Source organism: Procambarus clarkii, chromosome 2, assembly GCF_040958095.1.
Source record: "Procambarus clarkii isolate CNS0578487 chromosome 2, FALCON_Pclarkii_2.0, whole genome shotgun sequence".
NCBI lineage: Eukaryota > Metazoa > Arthropoda > Malacostraca > Decapoda > Cambaridae > Procambarus > Procambarus clarkii.
In genome coordinates this window covers 35,898,299-35,906,359 of record NC_091151.1, presented here as the reverse complement: position 1 = coordinate 35,906,359, position 8,061 = coordinate 35,898,299, and positions in this window count along the sequence as shown.

Here is an 8,061-nt window from a genome sequence, read left to right as displayed (position 1 = left end):
TAGCATACCTTTGGACTTTTTCCAGCTTCGTCTTGTGCTTGACAAGGTACGGGCTCCATGCTGGGGCCGCATACTCTAGGATTGGTCTTACATATGTGGTGTACAAGATTCTGAATGATTCCTTACACAGGTTCCTGAACGCTGTTCTGATGTTAGCCAGCCTCGCATATGCCGCAGACGTTATTCTCTTTATGTGGGCTTCAGGAGACAGGTTTGGTGTGATATCAACTCCTAGATCTTTCTCTCTGTCTGTTTCATTAAGTACTTCATCTCCTATTCTGTATCCTGTGCCTGGCCTCCTGTTTCCACTGCCTAGTTTCATTACTTTGCATTTACTCGGGTTTAACTTCAACAGCCATTTGTTGGACCATTCACTCAGTCTATCCAGGTCATCTTGTAGCCTCCTACTATCATCCTCTGTTTCAATCCTCCTCATAATTTTTGCATCGTCGGCAAACATTGAGAGGAACGAATCTATACCCTCTGGGAGATCATTTACATATACCAGAAACAGTATAGGTCCAAGGACTGACCCCTGCGGGACTCCACTTGTGACGTCTCGCCAATCTGAGACCTCACCCCTCACACAGACTCGTTGTCTCCTGTTGCTTAGGTACTCCTCTATCCACCGGAGTACCTTCCCTCTCACTCCAGCCTGCATCTCCAACTTTCGCACTAGCCTCTTGTGTGGCACTGTATCAAAGGCTTTCTGACAATCCAAAACTATGCAGTCTGCCCACCCTTCTCTTTCTTGTCTTATTTTTGTTTTTTGCCTTGTGTGTGTGTGTGTGTGTGTGTGTGTGTGTGTGTGTGTGTGTGTGTGTGTGTGTGTGTGTGTGTGTCTGTGTGTGATGCCTGAGCATAATAAAGTATTAAGGGTAAGGGAAATATATTCACTAAACAATTGCTTCTAAATTCATCCAGGTTCAATAAACTATAACCGTCGCAAAAAAGTTTTTATAATTAATTACTAGTATTTAATTTCTACTTAAATGAAATCTAATTATATAAATACACGTACCTACAAATTGATTTCTCTCCCGGTCATCCGGTAACACGTCAAATTCCATCCAAGCGTGTTAGTCTTTAGTAGTGAAATGTGGTACGTCATGTCCGTAGACTTTCTATGTTGCATCTGGTTGAAATCCTCTTTCAAAATTTCCCGTGGAGGCTAGTCATTTCATGAGCTGTATCTTAGGTAACTATCCTCAACCCGTTCTCGCAAATTTAATAAGTCAATATTGACTTATTAACTACCTGCATAGGTGACATACTTAACATAATAGATACCCTTAAAAAGCTTCATAGAAAACAACGACCTTACCTAACCTTGTTAGTATCTTAAGATAAGCATCTTATTGCTTCGTAATTACAATTATTACCTAACCTATAATAGGTATAGGTTAAGTAATAATTGTAATTACGAAGCAATAAGATGCTTATCTTAAGATACTAACAAAGTTAGGTAAGGTCGGTGTTTTCTATGAATCTTTTTAAGGGTATCTATTATGTTAAGTATGTCACCTATGCAGGTAGTTAATAAGTCAATATTGACTTTACGAATTTGCGAGAACGGGTTGGAAGAATCGCCAGTGTAGCTCCCATGCGCAAGGCGGGTCTGATTGCAGGATCAACTGAATTCTTCTTACAGCTAAGATGTGTTATGTTTTATTAATATAATTCGCCGTAGACTAACAATTGTTTAGTAGCCTATCATTACTCTGTTGATATAGGTTACACATGTATATAACCCCCCCCCCCAATATGTGTAGAGGCTAACACCTAGCAGAGGATATCATTTTAACACAGTCCACTTCTTTAATACAGTCCACTTCTTTAATACAGTCCACTTCTTTAATACAGTCCGCTTCTTTAATACAGTCCACTTCTTTAATACAGTCCACTTCTTTAATACAGTCCACTTCTTTAATACAGTCCACTTCTTTAATACAGTCCGCTTCTTTAATACAGTCCGCTTCTTTAATACAGTCCACTTCTTTAATACAGTCCACTTCTTTAATACAGTCCACTTCTTTAATACAGTCCGCTTCTTTAATACAGTCCGCTTCTTTAATACAGTCCGCTTCTTTAATACAGTCCGCATCTTTAATACAGTCCACTTCTTTAATACAGTCCGCTTCTTTAATACAGTCCGCTTCTTTAATACAGTCCGCTTCTTTAATACAGTCCGCTTCTTTAATACAGTCCGCTTCTTTAATACAGTCCACTTCTTTAATACAGTCCACTTCTTTAATACAGTCCGTTTCTTTAATACAGTCCGCTTCTTTAATACAGTCCGCTTCTTTAATACAGTCCACTTCTTTAATACAGTCCGCTTCTTTAATACAGTCCACTTCTTTAATACAGTCCACTTCTTTAATACAGTCCACTTCTTTAATACAGTCCACTTCTTTAATACAGTCCGCTTCTTTAATACAGTCCACTTCTTTAATACAGTCCGCTTCTTTAATACAGTCCACTTCTTTAATACAGTCCGCTTCTTTAATACAGTCCACTTCTTTAATACAGTCCACTTCTTTAATACAGTCCACTTCTTTAATACAGTCCACTTCTTTAATACAGTCCGCTTCTTTAATACAGTCCACTTCTTTAATACAGTCCACTTCTTTAATACAGTCCGCTTCTTTAATACAGTCCACTTCAATTAAATATATTCAACAATTGCCTTTTGAGAAAAATCCCCACAGAGCTCGGCTATTTACGTCAAAATTTATGCTCACATTCTAGACGTATAATACTTTATTCTACGAGAAGAGCTCACATTCTAGACGTATAATACTTTATTCTACGAGAAGAGCTCACATTCTAGACGTATAATACTATATACTATGAGAAGAGCTTACATTCAAAACGTATAATACTTTATTCTACGAGAAGAGCTCACATTCTAGACGTATAATACTATATACTATGAGAAGAGCTTACATTCTAAACGTATAATACTATATACTATGAGAAGAGCTTACATTCTAAACGTATAATACTATATACTATGAGAAGAGCTCACATTCTAAACGTATAATACTATATACTATGAGAAGAGCTCACATTCTAGACGTATAATACTATATACTATGAGAAGAGCTTACATTCTAAACGTATAATACTATATACTATGAGAAGAGCTCACATTCTAGACGTATAATACTATATACTATGAGAAGAGCTTACATTCTAAACGTATAATACTATATACTATGAGAAGAGCTTACATTCTAGACGTATAATACTATATACTATGAGAAAAGCGTACATTATAGACGTATAATACTATATACTATGAGAAAAGCGTACATTCTAGACGTATAATACTATATACTATGAGAAAAGCGTACATTATAGACGTATAATAGTTTTCATATTACACGTAAGTTACGTAAGTTTCACTTACGATTTATACTTTCTAATATTGTATTTCCTTAAAGGATGGTGGTGGTGCCTGTAAGTTCAACACTGTTAACAGTGTTAAATGTGTTAGTTCGTGTACCTAGTCACTGTTGTTGTCAGATGACTACTGCAGTTTACTGTTTCTTCATAAATGCTTCACGTAGAACAAATTAGTCTCGACCTTATATATATATATATACTATACCTTCATTTTGTCATGTGTATAAGCTTCTTCCCTGTGTATATGCCAAGCTGGCTGGAGTAGCCTGGTGAGGACTATCAGATCAGATAGTACTAGTTCTAACACTACAATCAGATAGTACTAGTTCTAACACTACAATCAGATAGTACTAGTTCTAACACTACAATCAGATAGTACTAGTTCTAACACTACAATCACTGATCTCTTACAGTCCTCTGAAACACCTTAATTCCATACAAGCCTTCCGAGAATTTCTCCACAATTGCCGGAAGGCTTTTTACATTTCTCCTTATTTCATTTATCAAGTTCTTCAGTTCACGTCTTCAACACTGGCACCTTCTCTTCACATCAGCTTCTCCAATGATGCACTTGCCTCTTCCACAGATATTCCGGCTGTTATGCGTTCCTTCCCTACCAGAAAACTGAAATGATATCCACAGCAACGATTTTTTTTTCATCTCGTCCACACTTTAGACTTACAGAGTCTGCTCTCCACCTGCTTCAAGTCTGCTCTCCACCGGCTTCAAGTCTGCTCTCCACCTGCTTCAAGTCTGCTCTCCACCTGCTTCAAGTCTGCTCTCCACCTGCTTCAAGTCTCCTCTCCACCTGCTTCAAGTCTGCTCTCCACCTGCTTCAAGTCTGCTCTCCACCTGCTTCAAGTCTGCTCTCCACCTGCTTCAAGTCTGCTCTCCACCTGCTTCAAGTCTGCTCTCCACTATTTAACATTTCCCCAATGTCTATATTTAACATGATAATTGTAGCACAAGAGCGGCTGCACCTATGTCTCACTCGTCAGGTAACTATGTAAGTGCGTAAGGAAATCACATTACGTTAATGTATTCAGTATCGTGGCAGAGTGGTTTTAAGATGTGTGTGCTTGGGAATACTCAGTGTACAGGTTCGAATCCTCCTCAAGGCTGCTACTGATTTTCTCAACTAAGTAATTATTGTAGAGCACTCGACAAAAAAGCACCTGGTTTAGAATACATCGATCCAGCTGTTTTAACTGAATTTAACAGTTTTAACACAGCTTTACTATACAATAAGGCAATAACATTGAACACATTTACATAGTGTTAACTCTTTATATTTGTATTGTTTACTTTTGTTAAAGTAAATACATTAAAAGGTTAGTTTTAAAATGCATGTTCTATGAGGCGTCTCACGTCTCCATTATTGATGTTTTCATTAATAATCTTATTGATCAACATAACTCCCTCTAGCATGTAAATTATGTAGTCAAGCTCTGACAATAACACCAACATCACAATATGCAGATAGTGACGACTCTCCTCCACTGCCGTAGAGATATAAGGCAGCTCCAGATTAATTAATCACAGATTCTTACAAGCAAATCGCGACTCAAATCCTGAACGTCAAATCTGAATGTATGACGCACTGGTAATTAACACGTAAAATAATGTCTCTCAATATATGACGATACCGCCTACCGGCTGTTAATTTAAAATAAAGATATATTTGTGCTGGCAAAACCACACCCAGGACGAGGCGCTTAACTATTGCCACTCGGTAAATACAATTTCTCATCTCACTTCAGTTTCGGAAGATCGGTGTACACAGACGTTCTCATTTCGTTCCACTGGTTTCCGTATCGCTTCGTAGAAGGCGACGGAAATGTCTCAGTACATGGAAGATGTCTTCGGAATCCCAAATGCTTCAAGCACACCACAGAATTTTCCCCAGGTTCGATGTTATAGTGAAAGTTTCATTGACTCTTGAGAGTTCCGACGATTATTTCCTTGCCTTTACCAGAAGGCCAGCATCCCTTGCGCTCCTCTGGGAGATGATGCCCTTGGCTTATCACACATCTCTCCGTTATTCGATTCGTTCCAGTTGTATTTGTTCCAGTTGTATTTGTTCCAGTTGTATTCGTTCCAGTTGTATTTGTTCCAGTTGTATTTGTTCCAGTTGTATTTGTTCCAGTTGTATTTTAAATCCGTGCTCAGTCTTGGTTATTGCGGCTTTGGCAGCTGGTCGATGGGTGAAAATTTCATTGTCTCGTGTTGTCTGTGTAACATTTTGGCTTGTTGAGCGTATGGTGTTATCCCTTGATCGAGTTGCGTTAGATCTTTGAAGTGGTGTAAATTATGTCTTCCAGTTTGTTCAGTGTTAAAAAGACCTCGATGACTTTAGCCGTGTCATGTTCTTAAGCTTTTCCAAAGCAGTTATGTCGTTGTGAAGGAGAAGTCTTCATGCTTGGATGCTGTAGTCCACATGGAATCATACAGCTTAATAACAACTTATTTTTATGTTAGTAAAAGGCTTGTTATATTTTTTAGGGATTTGGTTGTCTGTCATATATTTTTTGTTTTACCTCAGCTTCCACTTGCTGAGCAGCTGTCAACGGCCGGGAGGCCATTAATCCAGTAATTTTTACTTCTCAGTGTTGCTAGAGGGTCGTGTTGCTACCATGAAAGTTATGTTGTCGTGACGCAACACATCTTCAACATTCACCAACAACAATGCAACACTCGAAGTGTCCAGTTCGCACCCTCACTAGACGTCGTCAGGGTTATTATCGTCCTGTCATTGATTATAACCACCCCCGTACATCTTCCCTCATTATGAGAAATAACATCTCTGATTCCTCTGACAAACTGAGGTGTAACATTGTAGTGTATCATTACAAATGCAGCTCTGGAGACTGTGTTCAGAAATGTATACTACATTGGACATACCCGTGCTATTCATACCCGTGCTTCCTACCATTAAAGGGGTTTGGTGAATCATAAGTGAGGGTACACCTCACTTTACAAGTGTCTGGATTTCTTCGGCTGTCATGCGCTCTCACCTCAGCCATCTTACTCGTTTTAAGCTTGAATTACCCACTTAAACGAACTGCCTCATAACACACATTGTCAGGCCAACCTCCTCATTGCTTCTCTCTCTCACTCCTCCTCTTACAATTCTTAACCTATATCATTCCTCATTCTCGCTTCTTCTAAGCTTTGTTTCACATAAACTTCGAACATCTGGCTTTACAGCCTTGAATTATTTTACAACTTCCAGCCTCACTTGTTCGTTTTTTTTGTATTCCCCCTTATATTACCCGGAGTTATAGGTGCCCATCACGGGTTATAGGTGCCCATCACGGGTTATAGGTGCCCATCACGGGTTATAGGTGCCCATCACGGGTTATAGGTGCCCATCACGGGTTATAGGTGCCCATCACGGGTTATAGGTGCCCATCACGGGTTATAGGTGCCCATCACGGGTTATAGGTGCCCATCACGGGTTATAGGTGCCCATCACGGGTTATAGGGCCAGGGAGGTGCCAGCTCCAGATCACAGGCCGATTAAGACCCGTGTGGTAGCTTACCTTAAGAACGCTTACCTTAAGAACACATACCTTAAATTCTTCCAAGTTTTAAGAAATTCATTTCTATATTTAATCCTAATAAATGACAATATTTCAGAGTCAAATAATATTTATTCACGTTCTACTTCCTTCTTTCCTTCTACTTTCTTGACCGATATTATAGTAGGAAAATATTATCTTTTTTATGTAAGTTCATATGATTAATGGTTCTGTGGCAGTCTCGAGGCTTCGTGGAAGGGCCACGAAGCCCTTCCCTCACGTGGTCAGGTCTCCTGATCAGTAACTCGGCCTATTTATCACATGGATAACTAGGCTGTTCGTATCCCATAATTTTGGCCGATAATATCGCCACATCCCGAACCCATAATTTTATATAATATTATATACATATATGTAGGTTATATATATATATATATATATATATATATATATATATATATATATATATATATATATATATATATATATATATGCGAACAAGCCTGAATGGTCCCCAGGACAATATGCAACTGAAAACTCACACCCCAGAAGTGACTCGAACCCGTGATGGTCAAGTGGATTAAGGCGTCTTGTACATACCAGTTGCGTTGCTCCTGGGAGTATGGGTTCGAGTCACTTCTGGGGTGTGAGTTTTCAGTTGCATATTGTCCTGGGGACCATTCAGGCTTGTTCGCATTTGTGTTCCTCACGTGTGCCCCAAAGAATGAGGTGATTTGGTAAAATGCAATGCCCAAGATTACTATCCGAGTGCCGGCGGTGGGGTGGTTCAAATAGCCTCGGCTATCACCTCATTATGTCCGGTCGTGATGGTCAAGTGGATTAAGGCGTCTTGTACATACCAGTTGCGTTGCTCCTGGGAGTATGGGTTCGAGTCACTTCTGGGGTGTGAGTTTTTATATTATATATATATATATATATATATATATATATATATATATATATATATATATATATATATATATAATCAAAAAATAAACAAAACTATTCAAAATGATCAAATATCATTTTGAAGTTCGTTATCTTGACAAAAGTGTCAAGATGACGAATAATTAGAGCCTTAAGGCAGGCTCTGGTTATGGGCTGGGATGAATCACTTAAACTGAAGACAAAA